The 24,269-nt window shown below is 40.3% G+C and overlaps 1 protein-coding gene across 3 annotated transcripts in view; it reads left to right on the forward strand.

The window, feature by feature from the left end:
• Positions 1-2,608: 2,608 nt before the first annotated feature.
• PACC1 (proton activated chloride channel 1) overlaps positions 2,609-24,269 on the forward strand; it is a 180,968-nt gene continuing 159,307 nt past the window's right edge. Inside the window, exons 1-3 of one of the 3 annotated variants that reach the window (XM_066261408.1) lie at positions 2,609-2,692; positions 8,378-8,508; positions 9,241-9,343. The gene's annotated coding sequence lies outside the window, so the exon portion shown is untranslated. Of the gene's footprint in view, positions 2,919-8,377; positions 8,509-9,240; positions 9,344-24,269 lie in introns of those variants that run through there. The other 2 variants (XM_066261407.1, XM_066261410.1) reach the window with 2 other exon arrangements.

A 24,269-nucleotide genomic window follows, 5' to 3' on the forward strand; every position in this document is an offset into this window, starting at 1 on the left:
GTCAGCTAAGTGGCTTCTTCCCACCCTTCCACCTCTGTCTGGCCAGCAGCTGTGTGTGTCGACCCACATCTCTCTTAGCTTTGTGTCATCCAGTGAGTCACTGGCACGGTTGGGAACAGACCCAGGATTCCTGCTCCTTTCTTTGCCAAGGCTGTTTTGTGGAGATCACAATCCTTCCACATTAGTGGCCAGTTACACTTATGGCTCTTAATGGTATTTAATGGGACTTCTGGGATAGGAAAATTATGGGAAGTAAAAGCTAGGAGATAAAAAATCAAAACCTGAAATGACACACAAGATCTGGATTACTGAAGGTTTAAAAATGGCAATCCAACTCATCATGTCATTCCATTGGGAAAAGGTTCCCAGGTCCGAGGAGGAATAACCACCTCACCTATCTTGAGACTAGATGGGAGAGGAAGGAAAGGGGAGGTGGGAACAGCCATAGCTCCAAAGAAATTGTGTTCTGCAATTCTTCCCGGTGACTTCATTTCTATATTTACCTCAAGCCACCAATTGTCTTCCCTTCCACCACTTATATGTCACGTTATCATTTTTCATGCATATTTATGCCCATTGTTCCACCTGAAATTTATAAAAATGATGTGATCCATGGATCTGAATAGAAGTCAGGTGACTAAGACTCTCACCTAACAGGCCATGTGACACTGAGCAGGTCACCTCACCTGGACCTTAATCCCTTAACTATAAAACAAGGGCTGGCCCAGTTGACCTGAAGGTCCCATACTGGTCTAAGTTTCCATGTCTCGTGTCCAGCCCCAGTGCACAGGAAGAACCCTCTGCCCCTACAGCTTCCCCTAAAGCTGCCTGTGGTTTTCTCCATCTCTTCCTGAGGCTGCGGTGGAAGTGCACCCAGGTGTTTGGTCACAGGCTCCAGAAAACCTGGCAGAACAGAAAGAGCAGTGGTAATGACTCCATCAGCATGGTAGAGGGGACAGGAGCAGGGATCACAAAGGAGAGAGCTTGGTGGTGTCTGGAGACTGGATAGGAGGGAAAAGGAATTAGTTTTAAATACTTCCAAGGGATGAGCTGGGGGAGGAAGGTGCTCCTGGCATGTATAGCCTGAGGATGGGGCTGTGACTCTTAGCCAAGGACCAGCAATGATTGTCGGAAGATAACTGTGACAACAGCTCATCCATTTGGCTCCATTTCCAGTACACAAGCACCATTATTTTGCTCAAAACTTTGGGAAGCTGTTGTTGTCTTTAATTTGTTTTTGGCATGAACATGCCGGTCTAACCAGAAATTCTCTATTGCTTTACAGAGAGGGGATTATGATGAAGGTAAAACAAGATGTTTCTTCTGTACTTCGGTAGAGCTGGCCACCGATGTGCCAGGTGAAGATGCTGTAAAGTGGGATGTCTTCTCTGGTTTCAAGAGAGGAACCACAGAGTCAAAGGCATGCTGGCAGTGCTGGGACTCCCATGAAGTGAGTGAGGTGACTAGGCTGCCAATTTCAAGGAGGCACTTGTTCTCAGGCTGGGCAAGTGCAGGAGGAGCACCCCTGAGAGGGAGTGCCTTCTCACTGCCCCACCCGGAGGCTTGGAGCCTCCTTGGGAGATCTTCTGGATTATTTGTACAGAGGCACTGGGCTTGTGTTAAAAGAGGAAAAGCTAGTTCTAGGGGACTCAATATATCCAGAATAAGACCTGCATTTCATAGCCTACCTTAAACAACACAAACATAGACCTGGAATCCAACTGGGAATATAGATCAGGGAATGACTTCCAGTTTGTTATTCTTGAGCTGTGTAACCTAGGGAAACATACTCAACCTTGCTGCACCTCAATTTCTTTCCTTGTCAGTAAAATGGGGATGATGACACCCCAGAGATCGGAGGATTAAACTGTATGTGTGTGTGTGTGTGTGGGGGGGGAACAATAATGAAAATACCTGCCACATAGTAAACCTCAGTAAATTGTTAGTTTCCGGTGAGGCCACGATAATGCTGAATGAACAGGTCTCCTGCCTCTGGAAGTTTCCACCAGCAACATTAGCATGAGAGAAGGGTTTGGAGACCAGTTCACAAATTTCTCACTCAGAAATTTAAATGACTTGTTTCATGTTACACTACTGGTGACAGATTTTAAACACGGTCAAAAACAGTGATAAAAGGGCCAAGTTGGCTTAAGTTGTATAAACTTTCAAACCACAGCCTTTCTGTACCAGTAGAGGTGTAAGCATATAGTGAAGGGGTAGGGAGTCAAGGGACACTGAAAACTTTCTGAATTTTGGGTCAGTATCAGACTCTGGTTAATTAAGGAGGGCTTCCAGGAAGAGGTTCTGGGGTTTCAGGGAGTCTCCAATTACGCTCAGTTGCTGTCCTTTGCTCATCAGCAACTCAACAGTCAACACTTCTCTGTACAAAAGGATTATGTATAAAGGGACCCTACGGATGCCTGACTAGAGTCACCTTCCCAGACCCGTTTACCCGAGGCCTGGCCCCTTTAAGGTACCGAAACTCCGTGAATGTTAAAGGATAGCCTCGCAGCTTCTCCGGGACGCGCTGACGTCACCCTTCGGGGAAGCGGCTGACGTCAGCCCGTCTTCGACGAGTGGGGGCGGGGTCGTGACTCACCCGGACCGCGCCCCCGCCCCGCCCGGCGCACGTGAGCTCGCCCTGCGCTGGGCTCTAATTTTAACTCCGCCGGCCCTGGTGGGGTTAGGCGAGGTAAAGGCGGGCAGAGGGGACCAGGGGCTGGGGGCGCGGCTCTCCCGGTCCCTTGCTGCCCCGTCGTCTGCCCTCCTGGAAGACGAGGCCGGCCCGAGAGGGGGCTGGGGACGGGGTGCCCGCCGGGCGCCTGGAGGTGCGGGAGCACAGGGCGTCCTGAGGCGGGTCCGAGAGGGTCCCCTCCGCGTGCAGCCCGCCCTGAGCTCCCAGCCGCAGGGGGCGCTCAGTAAGTGAACCAAGGTTCCCTCCTGGACGGCGATTCGGGACTTGCCAGGGAGGGCCAGGGTTCTGGAAAGTTCCCTGATGAGCCGAGTGCGGGATGGGCTGAGTGCGGGATGGGCTGAAGTGAGAACAGGAGTCGGTATCGACGAGGGCTCGCTCGGGCAGACAGAGTGGACCGAGCCCATCGGGGCCCAGCCCTCGGTGGCCGCGCATAGCGGTCGCTCAGCTTGGCCTGGCTGTCTCCCAACCCCTGCCCGGCGGGTGTCGCCACCTGCGCGGTGGGGTGTGCCCGGGATCCCCTGCGGAGCCGCGGGGCGGGGGTCGCCTGGCAGCGGGCCTGAGGCGTCCTCCGTGGTGTGAAGGGCCGTGGCCTTTCTAGGGACACGCCCAGCAGAGGGGCTGGAGGTCACCAGTTGAGAAGCCCTCGCTGATCCCGGAAAACCCAGGCGCTCCAGCCCGAGCCCGCACAGAGCCGGGAACCAGATAAAAGCTTCGTTTTAAGGAAATCAGTGCCAAACATCCTATGAAATCTACACTTTCCCGTTCTTTGGGGGCCGGGGGCGGGGCGGACAGAGAGGGAAGAGTTCTGGAAAGCAGCTCTGTCAGCGTAAAGTGAACTGCAGTTTTGACTTTGCCGAGTGGTCTGCCACGTTACAGTGACCCGCACGGTTGTTGGTGTGGTGTCTTCAGGTTTCACAGGGTTTGTCTCCGTAGGCAGCTTGTAAAACATTCGGGGAGCCTTTGACCTTAGATGAAGGTTGGCAGATGTTGGAAAAAAGTATAAAATAAAATGGGCCCGATCAAATGGCCCGTTTTAAAATTGCTGCGTTGTCAAAATTTTCTATTTCAACGCTTAAAAAAAAGACTATAACCTTAAAAAAAAAAAAAAAAAAAAGAAAGAAAGAAAGAACGAAAAGAAAACTTGTCCTGTGCCCTTTTCGTAGAAATGTTGGAAAGTTAGCTGTGGAATAAAGGTAGCTTTGGGGATTATGACATGAGTGAATAACAGAAATCTGTAAATCCAAGCATGTAATTTTCAAATGTTTTTCAAAAGTACCACACTGGCCTTTGTAATTTGGAGATTTTTCAAATATAAAGATGAAAACAGAATTTTTACGGTTTTATTCCTCAGTCAGAATCCATCTTAAGAGTTTTGAAAGGATTGACAGTTACAGTGTAAATTAAATACATCTAAAAGCATGTATAGTGTTTCATATTGTTCATATAGCAACAGAAGTCTCTTTGTTCTAATTTTGTACAATTGCTACCATAATTTCCTCAATGTAATGCCTATTTTGTTGAGGGTCTTAAATTGAGCAGGTGTGAATGATGATGAATCATGCTCTAAAACTGAGCTAATTTCCCTTTGGGTTGTTATTATGTATGTATATATGATGCATAAGAACTTTAACATAAAAGTCTCACATTTAGAAATGAAGGTGTTTTAGTCCGGAAACTGAGTTTTTGCTTGAAAAACACTTAACCTTGGAATGGGCCACCTGCATCCTGTAGCATTTTGTTCAAGTCTTCCCAGTCCCCAACTTGTACCTGCTCTCTGAACTATATCTGTTACTCAGTTATTGTTCACTGTGTTATGATTGTTTGCTTATGTTTGTTTCACCCACTAGACTAATCTCTTGGGGCCCCAGACTAGTGTCTTTATCTTTGTATCTCTAGCATCTGGAATAGTGTTAACATGTAGAAAGAGGTACTTTTTTTTTTTTTTTTTTTTGATAGTCTTGTTTTGTGAATAAATTACGAGTTACCAAAACCAGATTGCACATTTTGGGAAGGGAGAGCTTTTATAGTTGAAAAGATAGCGCTGCAGACATATACAACTGTGCTAAGGGACAGTTTCCTTCTTTCCCAAGCCCACCTTAACTTCTCTCTTATTACCACCACCACCACCCCCACCACCCCCACCACCATGAAGGAACCAAAGAAAATAAAACCAACAACCAAACTCTGAATTATTTGGGGATCGAAGTAGGGTGGGGTACTTTTAGATTCATTAGGGTGGCATACTTTTAGATTCATGATGGTGGAACTTTGATCAGCCCTCTAGGGCTATAACTGTTATCCATACACTGTCATTAGATTTTTATCACAGAACACTTGGCTAGTCTTTAAAAAAAATTTTTTTTTCAGAACCTCTGTAAATACTTAAGACTGGTAGCTAATTGAATGTTTACATTTGAAATAGAATCAGTGTTTGCACAGTGGTACTTCGTTCTGACCCTGAGAGAAGATACAAGGATATAAAATGAAGAGAATGTATTTATTCCCTTTCTTAGAAGTTACTGTTGTGAGAGGGGGATTTTTACAGTAAAGCTTTTCTAGTCAGAATTCTTAACTAACTGGAATTGATGCCAACTCAATTTTATGAAAGGCTAATGACAACAAAATAAGTGTCTATCAGAGGTTTAGTTTGAAAATAAATATGTAATACGTTACAGTGATTAGTATTTTCAGTAATAACCTAGTACCTCTGCAAAATCCTAAATCAGAAGGTCCATATTTTTATATTCACTATGTTTAAGTCTAGTAAGAGTGATGTGGATCTCGAAGATTTTTAAACAAGATTTTAGAAAGTTTTTGAAAGTTCAGCTGAATTATCCCAAAGAGTTACATGAGCGTGATGACACACAGAAAGTAGTTTTCATAAATGTGGGAGAGAAGGCTAGATGAAAAGAACAAGGGCTGCTGCTATGGGCCAGGGGAATCTTTGACAGGTCTCACTTTCATACCTCTCTTCTCACCAAGAAAACACCTGTAGGCCCTGTTTCACTGTTTTTTTTCCCCTCTTAATAGAGCCTCATATAATAATAATAACACCTTCTATTTATTGAGCACTATGTGCCAGGCCTTATACTCAATGCTTTATGAAGTTATTTTAGTCCTTGTTACAATCCTATGCTGATCAATTATTATTTCCATTTTATAGGCTCAGGGAGGGTAAGGGGCCGTCTTAAGGGCACACAGCTATTAAGAAACAGCCATGATTTTGAACCCAGGTTATATTAGGGTTCTCAAGAGAAACAGACCAATAGGAAGTGTTTTATGTTGTAAGGAATTGGTTCACGTGTTTGTGGATGTCAGCAAGTTCCAAGATCTGCAGGGCGAGTTGGCAAGGAGAGCTGATGATAGTTCCCATTCTGAATCCAAAGGGAGGAAAAGCTGATGTTCCAGTTCGAAGGCTGTCAGGCAGGAAGAATTCCCTCTTAGTTGAGGAGGTTAGTCCTTTTGTCTCTTTAGGGCCTTCAGTTGACTAGATAGGGCCACTCACATTATGGAGGGCAATCTGCTTTACTCAGTCTGCCAATTTAAATGTTAATACATCTAGAGACATTCAGCATAATGTTTGACCAAATGTCTGCTGTGGCCCACTCAAGTTAATTAACCATCGCATAGATCTATTTGATTTCCAAAGCTTACACTCAACATTATGTCTCCTTCACATCCTAGGATTCACGAAGTAGCTTTAACCCTGGTCTTTTTCCTCCTCATCTGGAATGTCTATCAATACCCCATTCATACCTGACAGACTCGCCTAATTAGTGCAGGTCTTTAAATATCAGTAGCCAACTTAGAATCCCCTTCCCAAAATGCACACACAATACAGCCATTTCCTTCCTTAGAATAATTTCCCAGCTTTCTAATTATACTGCACATATTCTTATTTTCTGTGTACCTAACCTTTTGAACTAATTACCTCCACATTAGCAAATCCTACCCAACTGCTTGTTCAGTCCTCTTTACTGACCTGTTTGAAGGGCATCCTGCCCTGTGGGTACAGCCCAGCCAGCGCATGAGCTTCCTTTCTCTCAACTGCCTCCTTAGGACCAACCTTTCTCATTGCTTCCTCTTGACTCAACTCCTGCCATCATTGTCACTATCATTTTAGAACTCTAACCTCTCCACCTTCTCCCCCCATCAGAAGCAATTGCCATTACAGGGACCTCACTTGACTGAGCAGCCTTGTGAACCTACATCTCAGAGAGTGCTTATTTAAAAATATTTCCGTGACCTTTGTGTTTTTAGTAAATATTGTTTGTTAATTTTTTTACTTGATTACAATTTTGGAAAGAGTAAAAATTCTTAGAGTAATTTTTGCCTAGTGGGTGCTACTCTGTTATATCCTAGGACAGAGACTGTATAGATTTCATTGGTGCCATAATACCACTTCAACATCAGAGCAATTCTTGGCAAGTTAGTTGTCCTTTAATATCCAGAATATATTCATTCCCAACAAATCCTTTGACTGTTTTCTCTGCCTTTCAGATTTTAAGTTCTTTTATTGTTATATATTACTAAGAATTTTAGAGAACATTGAAAAGCACATAGGCAAAACTACATTTTATTGATATTCAAAAGAGATGGTCAAGCCTGTCTAACATTTAAAACTGAAATTTTTAAGATGGATTTTGAAGATGGGCTTCATTGGGAAAAGGACAATTTTTACAAATAGTTGTCACATTAAGTTATCACAAGTTATTTTTCATTCTTCTAAAAGTTAATTTACTCAGCACAATACACTGAAAGGGTATTTTTATTAAAGTCACAAGTAAAAATATACTCCTCTTTTGTATTAGAAAAATTCAAGAGTGTATTTTTGATTGACAATGACATCTGCCACAATTATATTAATCAAGGCAAGAGAGCTTTTCCTATTTACAGTACATTTGTTCTATAGTCTTTAGAGCTTGGAATTACATTACCCTTCCTGATTTAAATGGACTTGGTTGGCTTGGGTATGTCTGGTAGAATAAAAACAGAGGGTGTTAAGAAAGGGACATCATTGAATTACCCCTTCCTGTGTTCTTAATAGTGTTTTCTTTTAAATCAGGTTTTGTTGAAAACAATCATTTCCTTTGCCTTTTTAAGAAACTGAGCTACAATTATGTTTTAGGATGCAATCAAATCTATCAAGTAATGAAGCTAGCTGGTAATTCTTTATTAGACGAGATCAGGCATGTTCAGAGTAGTATGGCCATAGGTGGTAATTCTTTATTAAATATAGAGTTTTCAGCATATTATGTAAGCAGAATTTATGGTAATATGGAAGTTTAAATCATTGAAATTTTTAACATTTTTCATTTGAGATACTTTTTTAAATATAGCATTGCTTTGGCAACATGGTTATAATAAAGGTTTTGCAATTAAAATACTTATTTTTTAAAACTCATAACATTTTTCTTATATCCTATTTTATACTGATATATTGAATTGTATAATATCAAATTAGATTTCTAGTAGTATAAAAAATACAAAAATTACCTCCTTCCCTCGTGAAAATTTCTTTTGCATCTAAATTATAAATGGTATATTGGCCCTGGCTAGGTGGCTCAGCCGTAGAGTATTACCCAGCATGTGGAAGTCCCAGGTTCAATTCCCGATCAGGGCACATAGGATAAGGAACCATCTGCTTATCCACTCCTCACCCTGCCTTCTTTTCTCTTGCAGCCCTGGCTCCAGTGGTTTGAGCAAGTTGATCCCAGGTGCTGAGGATGGCTCCATGGCCTTATCTCAGGCACTGAAATACCTTGGTTGTTGAGGAATGGAGCAACATCCCCAGATGGGCAGAACATTGCCCGGTAGGGGCTTGCTGGGTGGATCCTGATTGGGGTACATGCGGGAATCTGTCTCCCTGCCTCCCTGCCTCTCACTTAATAAAAAAACAAAAAACAAAAAAACAAACAAAAAAATCCAGGTATTTGAATGTTTTGGAAAAATAAAGTAAGAATGCAAGTTTTTTTTTATACAGTTGTTAGTTGGTATATATTACACAGTATTAAGGTTCAGAAAACTGGCCCAAAGTTACTTTGCTTGCTCTGATTTCCTAAAATTGTTAAATAATTGACCAGTATGGTGGTATTAGAGCAGCTAAATTATGAGCATAATGAAACAAAGAGTGCCACTTTTTCTCACCCAATGAGCAAAGATAAAAGAATTTTCTACATCCAGTGAAACTATCAAATTTGAGGGTAAGGCCCTGGCCAGTTGGCTCAGTAATGGACCATCGGCCAGGCATGTAGATATCCTGGGTTCAATTCCCGGTCTACATCTCCCCCTCCCCCTTCTCTCCCTCTCTTCCCCTTCTTCAGCCATGACTCTGTTGGTTCTGGTGCATCAGCCCAGGAGTTGAGGATAGCTCCATGGAGCGTGTCGCTGGGTGGATCCTGGTTGGGGTGCATGTGGAGTCTGCCTCTCAATCTCCCCTCCTCTCACTTGGAAAAAGAAGGAAAGAATTATTTTGAGGGTAAGATAAAGATAATTCAAATAAGCAAAATCTCAAAAAAATTGCTTCTCATTTGCTTTTGTCTCAGGAAGCTGCTGGAGGGGGTGCTCTATCCAAATGAGGCGATAAACCGAGAGGAAGGCATGAGATCCTGGAATCAGGGAGTCCAACTAGTGTTACAAGGAATAGAGGTAACTTTCAAAAGTATTCATGGTATGAAAGATTGAAATAAAAAGTTGAATGAGTACAGGTGAAAGAGAAAGGTAGAAAAATAAAAGGTAGAAATAAAGAAGAGAAATGCATACTCTGAGCCTACATAATTTTAAGAATGGGTTGGCAAATCTGGCCCTTAAGTTTCCTAGCATCCAAAGCAAAAGGGAAAATATGCTCAGTTACAAGTTTCTTAAGATAAAAACAAAGTAGTTGTTTTGCAAAAGACCTATTGTAAATATTCTGAAAAGTATCCTTTGCCATTAATTATATCCCTCCAATGGGATATTGTTTCATATGACATCCTTATAGTGTATCCAAGGCCCTAACATTATTAAGGCATTCACATGAACCAAGGGCATGCAAATGGCTGGTCAGGTTATTAATTGGCACCCTGTTCAATTTCATGGGAGGCTAGAAGGAGGTTTGTAGGTTAGTCTTTCTATTGTCTGAGCAATTTCACCCAACATCCTAGCTCTGTCGAAGCAAAACAACCTCTCTTAACTGCACTTGCCCCCCTTAGAAGGCAGTTTAGCATCTCTCTAGTCACTGAGGCACGTTCATTTGGAGTCTCATACCCCCCTCCCCCAATGGCTCATCAGAGTATGCCTTCCTACCTTAATTTCTGAGAGAAATTTTGGTAAATGTACTCTTCTCTAATGCATTACATTTCCAATTAACATTTTAGTATTTTTAGACTGGATTTTTCTGGTCCTCCTATTAATCTAATTGCAAATATAATCTAGGTAGACAACTTGCTGATGGCACAGTTCCTTCAACAGGAGACAGTCACATTTCTGTTGTCTTTAGTAGAAAAGCTTGGAATTGAAGACTGGGAAATGTCATGTTAGCCTGATAGAGTTCATAGTAACATTTTGACCTGAAGTAAATTTCCATATATTAAATAAAGATTCAATAAAATAATGTATCTTTAATAGTATTATTATATTTCTTAAATATTTATTTACTATTATTTCTAAAATAATATTTCAGCTAAGTCTACATTTAGCATGGCTGTAAAATTATATTTAACCAGTTGTTTTATTTTTCATACCTACTGTTAATTATTGGCCCTTTTTAAAAATAGAAACATGTTTTTCTTAAACTTGATGTGATTTATAAACAATGATCTCTGAAGTATTAAATGTAGTATTCTTGTAAATAGAATGGTCATAAATTTAGAAATGGTTTTTATAAATGAGAAAATATCACAGATGTTGAGGAGTTTTTTCTTTGTAAATTTTTCTTTTCAAATTTAGCCACTATTTTTAGTTTAGAAAAGTCTATACAATAAAAATTTTTAGGAATGACATCAGCAAGATGGCAGAGTAGAAAACCCTGAAGCCTTCTTCCCCACAAACACACCAATTCAGCAATAATTCATGAACAGATTAACTTTGTGAGAAATCCAAAACTAATGGAAAGGCTCTTGCACTGTCACTGTGAGGCCAGTCACCAAAGTCAGTAGGGAGATTCAGGACACCATCTCACCAGAATCCCTGTCCCCAGCACAGTGCCATATAATCAAGGAGACACCTACCTCCCAGTTTCTTCCAGAGAAGGGAAAGGGTTGGTTCATGCATGTAACACCCCAGCTTTCCAATAGTGCTTCCCAGAGAACTGGCTTCTGTCTTGTAAGTCTTGGAACTCTGATGGGTCTAGCATAATCTAGCCACCTGAGGGAAAATGTTATGGGTTAATAGATGTCACAGACCCTCCATTCTGTTTAGTGTGGAGTGAGCAGATGAGAAATCCTAGTTCTCAATTACCTCTTGGGAAGGAAAAGAGTTGATCCATGTGTCCAGAGCTCCAACTTCTCTGGGGCTGACCAAAGAACTAGAATTTGTCTTGTCAGTCCTAGAGCTCTGATGAGTCTGGTGCAATCTAGCTGCCTGGAGGAGAATGAAGACAATGGTTAGACTAATAGATGCAGTAGCTCCCCCACGCCCAGCTCAGCAAGGAACAAGTGGACAAAAACCACAACTTTTTGCTTTTCTCTGGAAGGGGAAGAGTTGGAAGAGGCCCCCAGAATCTCTGGGGATGTCAAGTAGGAGACTTCTCTTATATGAAGTCAGTCCATGAAGATTGAGAGAGATGCCTACTTTGTATAATGCACAGACACCAGCACATAGACACAAGGAAAATGAAGAATCAGGCAAAGGTATTCAAAACAACGGAGCAGCATGTTATTTCTAGAAACTGACCCTAGTGAAACACAGTTATATGATTTACCTGAAATAGAATCCTAAATAACTTTTACAAAGATGCTTACTAGGTCAAGTGAAAAATATGTGAACAAAGTAAGAATTTCAACAAAGACAGAAAATATGTATTTAAAAGTACCAAACAGAAATCATGGAGCTGAAGAACACCGTAACTGAACTGAAAAGATCACTAGAGTTGTTCAACAGTAGACTAGATCAATCAGAGGAAGGGATTAGCCAACTCTTAAGTTATTAGAAATAATTTAGTCAAATGAGCAAAAAGAAAAAAGAAAGAGTGAAGAAAATTTAAGGAACTTATGGGACATTACCACGTGGAGTAATACATGCATTAGGGGAGTCCAGAGGAGAAGAGAGGGAGAGAAAATGAACCAAAAGGCTTATTTAAAGAAATAATGTGTTGGCCTGACCTGTGGTGGCGCAGTGGTTAAAACGTCAACCTGGAAACGCTGAGGTTGCCGGTTCAAAACCCTGGGCTTGCCTGGTCAAGGCACATATGGGAGTTGATGCTTCCTGCTCCTCCCCCTTCTCTCTCTCTCTCTCTCTCTCTCTCTCTCTCTCTCCCCCCCCTCTATAATGAATAAATAAAATCTTTAAAAAAATTTAAAAAAAATATTAAAAAAAATAAAATAAAAAATAAAGAAATAATGTGTCAAAATTTTCCAAATCTGAGGAAGGAAATGGACATCCAAATCCAAGAAGAAAAACAAAAACAAAAAACAATTGGAGGTGAACCCAAAGAATCCACACTGAAACACATTACAATCAACTTGTCAAAAGACAAGGACAGAGGGTCAGCTGTCAGAGGGAAGGGGGATGAGAGGATGGAATCAGAGAAGGGAAAGGGATTAGTAAAATTATGTATACATAACACATAGATACCGATAACAGGACAGCAAATCCCAGAGGGAAGGAGGGAGGGAGTTAGGGGAAAAGGGGTGTAAATAGGGACACGGTGGTGGGGGTGAGAGTGTTATATTCAGTGGGACACTTGAATCCATGTTAACACAATAAAATTAATAGCCTGACCTGCGGTGGCGCAGTGGGTAAAAGCGTCAACCTGGAACACTGAGGTCGCCGGTTCAAAACCCCGGGTTTTCTTGGTCAAGGCACATATGGGAGTTGATGCTTTCTGCTCCTCCCTCCCTTCTCTCTCTGTCTCTCTGTCTCTCTGTCTCTCTCTCTCTCTCTGTCTCCTCTCTCTAAAATGAATAAATAAAATCTAAAACTAAAATAAATAAAATAATAAATTAATAAAAAAATTTTAAAAAGACAAGGACAGAGATAATTTTGAAAGCAACAAGAAAAGAGCAACTTGTCATGTACAGTAAAACTCCATATGAATACCAGTGGATTTTTCATCTGAAACCTTGTAGGTCAGAGGGAGTTGAATTATATATTTAAAGTGCTTAAAAGAAAAATAGATCCAACCAAAAATAATCAGCAAATCTGTCATTCAGATATGAAGGAGAAAGACTTTCCCAAACAAATCTGAGGGAGTTCATCACTACCAGATCTGTCTTATAGGAAATACTAAAGGGAATTCTTCAAGTTGGAATGAAAGGATGCTAAATAGCAATGTAATAGCATAAGAAAGTATGAAACTTTAGTGAATATATAGACAAATACAGAATACTGTATTACTGTAATGGTAGTAGGTAAATCACTTTTAAATCTAGTATAAAAGGTAAAAGACAAAAGTATTAAAATGAAGATAACTAAAAATTTCACAAGATACACAATGAATAGATGTAAATTGTGACAACAGTACATAAAGGGGGTGAAGGTAAAATGGAGTGTTTGTGTGTGGTTGAACTTATATTGTTATCAGCTTAAAATAAACTTATAACTATAAGATATTTTATGTAAGCTCCAAGGTTACTACGTGCTCACACACACACGCACATATTTCTATAGAAGTTACATAAAAGAAAAAGAGAAAGTAATCAAAGCATATCAATACAAGAAATCCAAACATGAAGGAATATAAAAACAGAAGGAAAAACAGACTGAAGAAATACAGGAGTAACAGAAAACAACTAACAAAATGGCAATGGTAAAAATGTCCCTATCAATAATTACTTTAACTGTAAATGGATTAAACTCCCTATTAAAAGGCATAGATTGGCTGAATGGATTTTTTAAAAAACTGAACTATATGCTGTCTGCAAGACTCTCACATTATATTTAAGGACACTCATAGGCTGAAAGTGAAAAAAAAAGAAAACAATATTACAGGCAAATGGTGACCAAAGGAGAGGAGGGGCGGCTGTATATATATCAGGAAGAAAAAAAAAACAGACTAAGTAAAAAAAACTGTCACAAGAGAAAACAAAGGTCATTATATAATGATATAAGATAATAATTATAAAAATAGCCAACAGAAAAAATCCTCAATTTCACCAATCACCAGAAAAATATAAATCAAAACCACAATGAGATATCACTTCACATCTCTCAGAATGGCATATATATAAATAAGTGTTGATGAGTATGTGGAGAACTTCCATACTGTTGGCAGGAATGCAACATGGTGCAACTGCTGTGGAAAAACAGTATGAAGGTTCCTCAAAAATTCCACATGGAACTACTATATGATCCAGCAATCGCCCTTCTGAGTAGTTAAAAGAATTGAAATCATGCCCTGGTTAGGTAACTCAGTTGGTTAGAGCATCATCCCAAAGCACAGAGGTTGCTGGTTCAATTTCTGGTCAGAGCCATATAAGAACAGACTTATGTTCCTGTCTCTCTCTCTCCCTTCCTCTCTCTAAAATAAATAAAACAAACATTTTTAAAAATTAAGTAAAAAAAGAAAAGGAATTGAAATCAGATCTGAAAGAGATATTAACATTCGTATATTCATTGCAGTACTATTCATAGTAGCCAAGATGTGGAAACAACCTAAGTTTGTCCACCAACAGATAAATGGATATAGAACATGTGGTGTGTATATATATATACATACAATAGGATACTATTCTTCAAGATGTGGCAGCATGGATGAACCTTGAAAACATTATGCTAAGTGAAATGAGTCAGTCACAGAAAGACAAATACTGCATGATTCCACTAAAATGAGGTATCTGTAATAGTCAAATTCATGGACTCAAAGAGTGGAATGATGGTTGTCAGGTTCTAGTGATCGCTATGTGATATTATACCTATAGTCAACAGTAATGTACACTTAAAATTTTAAGAGCATAGCCTGACTGTGTGGTGGCACAGTGGATAGAGCATCAGACTGGGATGCTTAGGACCCAGGTTTGAAACCCTGAGGTTACCCGCTTGAGTGCAGGTTCATCCCGGCTTGAGCATGGGCTCACCAGCTTGAGTGCAGGGTTCCTGGCTTGCACATGGGATCATAGACATGACACTATGGTCGCTGGCTTGAGCCCAAAGGTCGCTGGTTTAAAGTCCAAAGGTCACTGTCTTGAAACCCAAGGTTGCTGGTTTGAGCCCAAGGTCGCTGGCTTAAGCAAGGGATCACCACCACCACCCTGCCCCATCAAGGCACATATGAGAAAGCAATCAATGAACAACGAAGGTGGCACAATGAAGAATTGATGCTTCTCATCTTTCTCCCTTCCTGTCTGTCTGTCCCTATTTCTTCCTCCCTCTGACTCTCTCTCTGTCTCTGTCAAAAAAAAAAGTTTTGGAATGACATCAGAGTAATGGCGTGGTAGGAAGCGATACCGATAAATCTCCCCAAAAACTCAACAAGATCTTCAACCAGAAACAGAAAAAACTATTCTTGGAGCCTCCAGATGTTTCACAATACACCCGAAGGTATGGTAGAGCGAAAAATTGGCTAAATATATAATCAAACCCCGAAGGAAATAGGGAGTAAGAAATCCTCTGCCTTCCTCACTAACCTAAATAGGGCTGCTTTCACTGGGAACTGAGAGTATAGAAACTAAGGCGGGCAAAGGGGGTGAATAGATCCAGGCCGCGGCACAAACGGCTGAACCAGGCTTTGGCACAGAGATCCAAGCTGAGGAAAAACTGTGACTGTGGCAACCCAAGCAATACAAGCTAACACTTGCGCCAAACCCAGACAAAGAAAGACAAGTGGGGCAGCCATTTGCCCCTATCTCCTGGTCGGCGCGCGCAGATAGTGGGCGAGAGATTCCTTCGAAAGCCCCAGGAGTGGGCGCCCGTGTTATCCCACAGAGAGGCAGAGTCAGAGGCCTTTGTGTGGGCTGAAAGCGGGATCTCTGGGCCGCCCCAGCGCCCTGAAAAAGCCGCGCACGGGAGGGAGCGAGAGCTAATTCCAACGCTGGAACTTTTCCGTGTGGGCGGGGGTCTCACTCGGAGCGTGAGGCAGCCAGTCTGATATGCTGGTCTGCGCACACACGGAGAGTGAGCAAAAGAGATTCCTCCGAGCACCTCAGGAGTGGGCACCCGTGTTACCCCACAGAGAGGCAGAGTCAGGGGCCTTTGTGTGGGCCAAAAGCAGAATCTCCAGGCTGCCCCAGCACCCTGAAAAAGCTGCACATGGGGAGGGAGCAAGAGCCAATTCCAACGCTGGAACTTTTCTGTGCAGGCGGGGGTCTCACTCAGAGTGAGAGGCGGCAGGCCTGATATCCTGGTCGGCACGGAGAGTGGGCAAGAGATTTCTCCAAGTGCCTCGGCAGTAGGCGCCCGCCCATGTTACCCCACAGAGAGGCAGAGTCTGGGGCCTTTGTGTGGGCCGAAAGCGGAATCTCGGGCCACCCCAGCGCCCTGAAAAAGCTGCGCACGGGGAGGGAGCGAGAGCCAATTCCAACGCTGGAACTTTTCCGTGCGGGAGGGGGTTTCACTCAGAGTGTGAGACTGCCAGCCTGATATCCTGGTCTGTGTGCACAGATAGTGAGCGAGAGTTTCCTCCGAGCGCCCCGGGAGTGGGCGCCCGCCCATGTTACCGGACAGAGTGGCAGAGTCAGAGGTCTTTGAGTGGGTAGAAGCCCCACCTGATTATGCTAGCAGATCTGACTGACTGAGCCTTACCCAGAGCCCTGTGCTGAGTGGGAATAGAGTGGGGAGTTGCCAGCTCTATGAGCCTCTTACTATCCAGGCAGAGGCAGCAGCAACCCCATAGATGGATTATCAGGCTACTAATTGAGGAAGGAAAGACTAGGAGAGAGGCTCCAGGAACACAGACTCTCTCACTGTCGGAGCCTATAAATGCTAATGAGCCTCAACTGCCAACGAGACTGAAGCACAATACATGACATCGCCATAGAGACTTATCAACTGCAAACCTCTACCTGAGCATGCCACAGGGGCAGAACCCGGGGCACAGAGTCACCGACCAGGAAGAGGGAGAGAAAAGAAAAAGCAAGAAGATAACCTCTCAAAATCAAGAATAATCCGCAGACTTTATAACCTATCCCATTTTATTATGTTTGTTTCTCTTATCTTCATTCTTGATTTTTTTTTTTCCTCCTCCAATTTGGTCGTTTAACTCTCTGCCAGTCTTACTCTCTCCTCTCCTTGAACTACACTACCCAAAAGTGTTACATCTCCCATTATCTTTTCTTTCCTCTTCCTTTCTCTCTATGAGGGTTGCACTCCAAAACCCTTAACTCTCTCTCTCTCCTCTTTTTTCTCTTTTCTTCTTTTAGTGGTTCCCTCTTTTTTTTCTTTTTTTCTCTCTTTCTTTTCTCCCTCTATATTAGTTTCTTCGTTTCTCCTTTACGTCTCCTCTCATTCAAACCTCAATAACGAACAAATTATCTTATCTGGGACTCAAACTTATGTTTGTGGCATTTGGGGGGGTTTTTACTTCACCTTTTTAATTCATTAGCAGTGCTCCCATCCCTGGCTCTCCATTTTATCTAGTTCTTGTTCCACTAAATACAATAGTAATTTTTTAACTTTTCCCCCCATTTTCCTGTTTCTCTCTTATTCCTATCATCATATCTCTTAGTCAATGAACACCTAAAAGCAAATCATTTTATTCTTGACCCAAATTTTTTCCTTATTTGCTTTTTGTGGGTCTATACCCCCTTTTTTTTTGCCCCTTTATTCTCCCCAATTCAGGCCCTCCATTACAGGCATTATTTGTTCTATTTAGTACAATATAATTCACAGTTCACAAGATTTTCTCAAGAAAGAGGGGAGAGGAGAGGAGAGGAAAAAAGGAGGGGGGGAATAATTTCTTTTTTTAATTTTTATTTTATTTTATTTTTCTTTATTTAATTATTAATTTTTAAAAAAAAACTTTGATTTTTTATTTTTTTAACTTTTTTTTTTTTCATTTTTCTGAAGCTGGAAACAGGGAGAGACAGTCAGACAGACTCCCGCATGCGCCCGACCGGGATCCACCCGGCACGCCCACCAGGGGCGACGCTCTGCCCACCAGGGGGCGATGCTCTGCCCATCCTGGGCGTCGCCATGTTGCGACCAGAGCCACTCTAGCACCTGGGGCAGAGGCCACAGAGCCATCCCCAGCGCCCGGGCCATCTTTGCTCCAATGGAGCCTCAGCTGCGGGAGGGGAAGAGAGAGACAGAGAGGAAAGCGCGGCGGAGGGGTGGAGAAGCAAATGGGCGCTTCTCCTGTGTGCCCTGGCCGGGAATCGAACCCGGGTCCTCCACACGCTAGGCCGACGCTCTACCGCTGAGCCAACCGGCCAGGGCTATTTTTTTAACTTTTTATTCTTTATTAAATCTCATTAATACTATCAACAAAACCACCCTCAGATGCCATTAAGGAAGAGAAAATCGAATATCATGGATACAAAAGAAAGAGAGGTAACACAGATAGATGAGGAAAAATCTATGGAGAAAAATTTTAATATATTGGAAACCTTGGAGTTAAATGACAGAATTTAAAATAGAAATCCTAAAAATACTCAGAGATATACAAGAAAACACAGAAAGGCAATTTAGGGAGCTCAGAAAACAACTCAATGAACACAAAGAATATATTTCCAAAGAAATTGAAACTATAAAAACAACTCAAACAGAGATGAAAAACTCAATTCACGAGCTGAAAAATGAGCTAACAAGCTTAGCTAATAGAACAGGCCAGATAGAAGGTAGGATTAGTGAAATAGAAGACAAGCAACTTGAGGCACAACAGAGAAGAAGAAAGAGACTCAAAAATTAAAAAAAAATGAGATAGCCCTACAGGAATTATCTGACTCCATCAAAAAGAATAACATAAGAATAATAGGTATATCAGAGGGAGAAGAGAGAGAAAATGGAATGGAGAACATACTCAAACAAATAATAGATGAGAACTTCCCAAGCCTGTGGAAAGAATTAAAGCCTCAAATTCAAGAAGCAAACAGAACTCCGAGTTTTCTTAACCCCAACAAACCTACTCCAAGGCACATCATAATGAAATTGGCACAAACCAACGGCAAAGAAAAAATTCTCAAGGCAGCCAGGGAAAAGAAGAGTACAACATATAAAGAAAGGCCCATTAGATTATCATCAGATTTCTCAACAGAAACTTGACAAGCTAGAAGAGAGTGGACCCCAATATTTAAAGTCCTGAAACAGAGGAACTTTCAGCCACGAATACTATACCCATCAAAGCTATCCTTCAAATATGAAGGAGAAATAAAAACATTTACAGATACAGAAAAGATGAGGGAATTTATCATCAGAAAACCCTTTGTATCTCCAATCAGATACAAAGAACAACAACAACAAAAAAAAACAGAGCCACAAGTAAAAGCTCCAAGAAGAACACAACAAAACCAAATTTAAATTGTGACAACAACAAAAAGAAAGAGGGGGAGAGGATGGAGATTAACAGTAGCAAAGGATGATGGAGTGCAAAAGTACTCACAAAATAGTGCACTACCATGAACAGGGTAGGAACCCTTTTCATTACTTAATGGTAACCACCATTGAAAAAACCACCACAGAAGCACATGATTTAAAAAAGATAGCAACAGAGGAAAGATGTATGGAATACAACCAAATAAAAACAAAAGATAGAAAAACGAAAAAGAAATCAAACAAGTCACAAAACTAACAGAAAGCAATCTATAAAATGGCAACAGGGAACTCACAAGTGTCAATAATTACACTAAATGTAAATGGATTAAACTCACCAATAAAAAGGCACAGAGTAGCAGAATGGATTAAAAAAGAAAATCCAACTGTATGCTGCCTACAAGAAACTCATCTAAGCAACAAGGATAAAAACAAATTCAAAGTGAAAGGCTGGAAAACAATACTCCAAGCAAATAACATCCACAAAAAAGCAGGCGTAGCAATACTCATATCTGATAATGCTGACTACAAGACAGCAAAAGTACCCAGAGACAAAAATGGCCATTTCATAATGGCTAAGAGGACACTGAATCAAGAAGACATAACAATTCTTAATATATATGCACCAAACCAAGGAGCACCAAAATATATAAGACAGCTACTTATTGACCTTAAAACAAAAACTGACAAAAATACAATCATACTTGGAGACCTCAATACACTGCTGACGGCTCTAGATCGGTCATCCAAACAGAGAATCAACAAAGATATAATGGCCTTAAACAAAACACTAGAGCACCTGGATATGATAGACATCTACAGGACATTTCATCCCAAAATGACTGAGTATACGTTTTTCTCCAGTGTACATGGATCATTCTCAAGAATTGACCATATGTTGGGCCACAAAAACAACATCAGCAAATTCAGAAAAATCGAACTTGTACCAAGCGTATTTTCTGATCATAAAGCCTTGAAACTAGAATTCAACTGCAAAAAAGAGGGAAAAAATCCCACAAAAATGTGGAAACTAAACAACATACTTTTAAAAAATGAATGGGTCAAAGAAGAAATAAGTGCAGAGATCAAAAGATATATTACAGACAAATGAAAATGACAATACGACATATCAGAATCTATGGGATGCAGCAAAAGCAGTAATAAGAGGGAAGTTCATATCACTTCAGGCATATATAAACAAACAAGAGAGAGCCCAAGTGAACCACTTAACTTCACACCTTAAGGAACTAGAAAAAGAAGAACAAAGACAACCCAAAACCAGCCGAAGAAAGGAGATAGTAAAAATCAGAGCAGAAATAAATGAAATAGAGATCAGAAAAACTATAGAAAAAATTAATAGAACAAGGAGCTGGTCCTTTGAAAAGATCAACAAAATTGACAAACCCTTGGCAAGACTTACCAAGGAAAAAAGAGAAAGAACTCATATAAACAAAATCCAAAATGAAAGAGGAGAAATCACCACGGACACCATAGATATACAAAGAATTATTGTAGAATACTATGAAAAACTTTATACCACTAAATTCAACAACCTAGAAGAAATAGATAAATTCCTAGAACAATACAACCTTCCTAGGCTGAGTCAAGAAGAAGCAGAAAGCCTAAACAGTCCTATTAGTAGAGAAGAAATAGAAAAAACCATTAAAAACCTCCCCAAAAATAAAAGTCCAGGCCCTGTCGGCTATACCAGCGAATTTTATCAAACATTCAAAGAAGACTTGGTTCCTATTCTACTGAAAGTCTTCCAAAAAATTGAAAAAGAAGCAATACTTCCAAACACATTTTATGAGGCCAACATAACCCTCATACCAAAACCAGGCAAGGATGGCACAAAAAAAGAAAACTACAGACCAATATCTCTAATGAATACAGATGCTAAAATACTAAACAAAATACTAGCAAATCAAATACAACAACATATCAAAAAAGTAATACATCATGATCAAGTGGGATTCATCCCAGAATCTCAAGGATGGTTCAACATACGTAAAACGGTTAACGTAATACACCATATCACCAAAACAAAGAACAAAAACCACATGATCTTATCAATAGATGCAGAAAAGGCTTTTGATAAAATACAACACAATTTTATGTTTAAAACTCTCAACAAAATGGGTATAGAAGGAAAATATCTCAACATGATAAAGGCCATATATGATAAACCATCAGCTAACATCATATTAAATGGCACTAAACTGAAGGCTTTCCCCCTTAAATCAGGAACAAGACAGGGCTGTCCACTCTCTCCACTTTTATTTAATGTGGTACTAGAGGTTCTAGCCAGAGCAATCAGACAAGACAAAGAAATAAAAGGCATCCATATCGGAAAAGAAGAAGTAAAGGTATCAGTTTTTGCAGATGATATGATTCTATACATTGAAAACCCCAAAGAATCCACAAAAAGACTACTAGAAACAATAAGCCAATACAGTAAGGTCGCAGGATACAAAATTAACATACAGAAGTCCATAGCCTTTCTATATGCCAACAATGAAACATCTGAGAACAAACTCAAAAGAATAATCCCCTTCACGATTGCAACAAAAAAAAATAAAATACCTAGGAATAAACATAACAGAATGTAAAGGACTTATATAATGAAAACTATAAACCATTGTTAAGGGAAATCGAAACAGATATAATGAGATGGAAGAATATTCCTTGTTCTTGGTTAGGAAGAATAAATATAATCAAGATGGCCATATTACCCAAAGCAATATACAAATTTAATGCAATTCCCATCAAATTCCAATTACATTTTTTAAAGAAATGGAGCAAAAAATCAACAGCTTTATATAGAACTATAAAAAACCCCGAATAGTCAAAGCAATCCTAAAGAAAAAGAATGAAGCTGGGGGCATTACAATACCTGACTTCAAACTATATTATAGGGCCACGACAATCAAAACAGCATGGTATTGGCAGAAAAATAGACACTCAGACCAATGGAACAGAATAGAAAACCCAGAAATAAAACCACATATATATAGTCAAATAATTTTTGATAAAGGGGCCAACAACACACAATGGAGAAAAGAAAGCCTCTTCAACAAATGGTGCTGGGAAAACTGGAAAGCCACATGCAAAAGAATGAAACTGGACTACAGTTTGTCCCCCTGTACTAAAATGAACTCAAAATGGATCAAAGATCTATGGCCTGACCTGTGGTGGCGCAGTGGATAAAGCGTCGACCTGGAAATGCTGAGGTCGCCGGTTCGAAACCCTGGGCTTGCCTGGTCAAGGCACATATGGGAGTTGATGCTTCCAGCTCCTCCCCCCCTTCTCTCTCTCTGTCTCTCCCTCTCCTCTCTAAAATGAATAAATAAATAAATAAAAAATTAAAAAAAAAAAAAAAAAAAAAGATCTAAACATAAGACCTGAAACAATAAAGCACATAGAAGAAGACATAGGTACTAAACTCATGGACCTGGGTTTTAAAGAGCATTTTATGAATTTGACTCCAAAGGCAAGAGAAGTGAAGGCAAAAATTAATGAATGGGACTACATCAGACTAAGAAGTTTTTGCTCAGCAAGAGAAACTGATAACAAAATAAACAACAGCCAACTAAATGGGAAATGATATTTTCAAACAACTGCTCAGATAAGGGCCTAATATCCAAAATATACAAAGAACTCATAAAACTCAACAACAAACAAACAAACAATCCAATAAAAAAATGGGAAGAGGACATGAACAGACACTTCTCCCAGGAAGAAATACAAATGGCCAACAGATATATGTAAAGATGCTCATCTTCTTTAGTTATTAGAGAAATGCAAATCAAAACTGCAATGAGATACCACCTCACACCTGTTAGATTAGTTATTATTAACAAGACAGGTAATAGCAAATGTTGGAGAGGCCATGGAGAAAAAGGAACCCTCATACACTGTTGGTGGGAATGTAAAGTAGTACAACCATTATGGAAGAAAGTATGGTGGTTCCTCAAAAAACTGAAAATAGAACTACCTTATGACCCAGCAATCCCTCTACTGGGTATATACCCCCAAAACTCAAAAACATTGACATGTAAAGACACATGCAGCCCCATGTTCATTGCAGCATTGTTCACAGTGGCCAGGACATGGAAACAACCAAAAAGCCCGTCAATAGATGACTGGATAAAGAAGATGTGGCACATATACACTATGGAATACTACTCAGCCATAAGAAATGATGACATCGGATCATTTACAGCAAAATGGTGGGATCTTGATAACATTATACGGAGTGAAATAAGTAAATCAGAAAAAACCAGGAACTGCATTATTCCATAGGTAGGTGGGACATAAAAGTGAGACTAAGAGACATTGATAAGAGTGTGGTGGTTACGGGGGAGGGGGGAGAGGGAGAGGGAAAGGGGGAGGGGGAGGGGCACATAGAAAACTAGATAGAAGATGACAGAGGACAATCTGACTTTGGGTGATGGGTATGCAACATAATTGAACAACAAGATAACCTGGACATGTTTTCTTTGAATATATGTGTCTTGATTTATTGATGTCACCCCATTAAAAAAATAAAATTATAAAAAAAAAAGTTTTAAGAGCATAGATCTCATGTTAAATGTTCTTACCACAATAAAAATTTTTAAATGTAATTTTCCGTTGTTTGAATCTTGTATTTTCTCCTTATAGAAATTCTGAAACTCTGTGCTATATAAAAATAGCACTTAAATCAACAGTAAAACTAGTTAACTTATTTGTAAGAGAAAATTTATAGCCATAAAATCTTAATAGCTAATGACTGTGATTCATTGCTTTCCACAATCCCATCAGTATTTAAAAGCTAAAGACTCTTGTATGTATTTATGTCATTTAATTATGGAAAGAACCAAAAATACTTTTTGTTCAATCAACCTAGCTTTCTCAGTGTAAAATTTGCTGTGTGAATGGAATAGAAATATAATATTCTTAAATATTTTAGAAACTGGAAAAATGAAGAACTGGT

Source organism: Saccopteryx bilineata, chromosome 2, assembly GCF_036850765.1.
Source record: "Saccopteryx bilineata isolate mSacBil1 chromosome 2, mSacBil1_pri_phased_curated, whole genome shotgun sequence".
Taxonomy (NCBI): Eukaryota; Metazoa; Chordata; class Mammalia; order Chiroptera; family Emballonuridae; genus Saccopteryx; species Saccopteryx bilineata.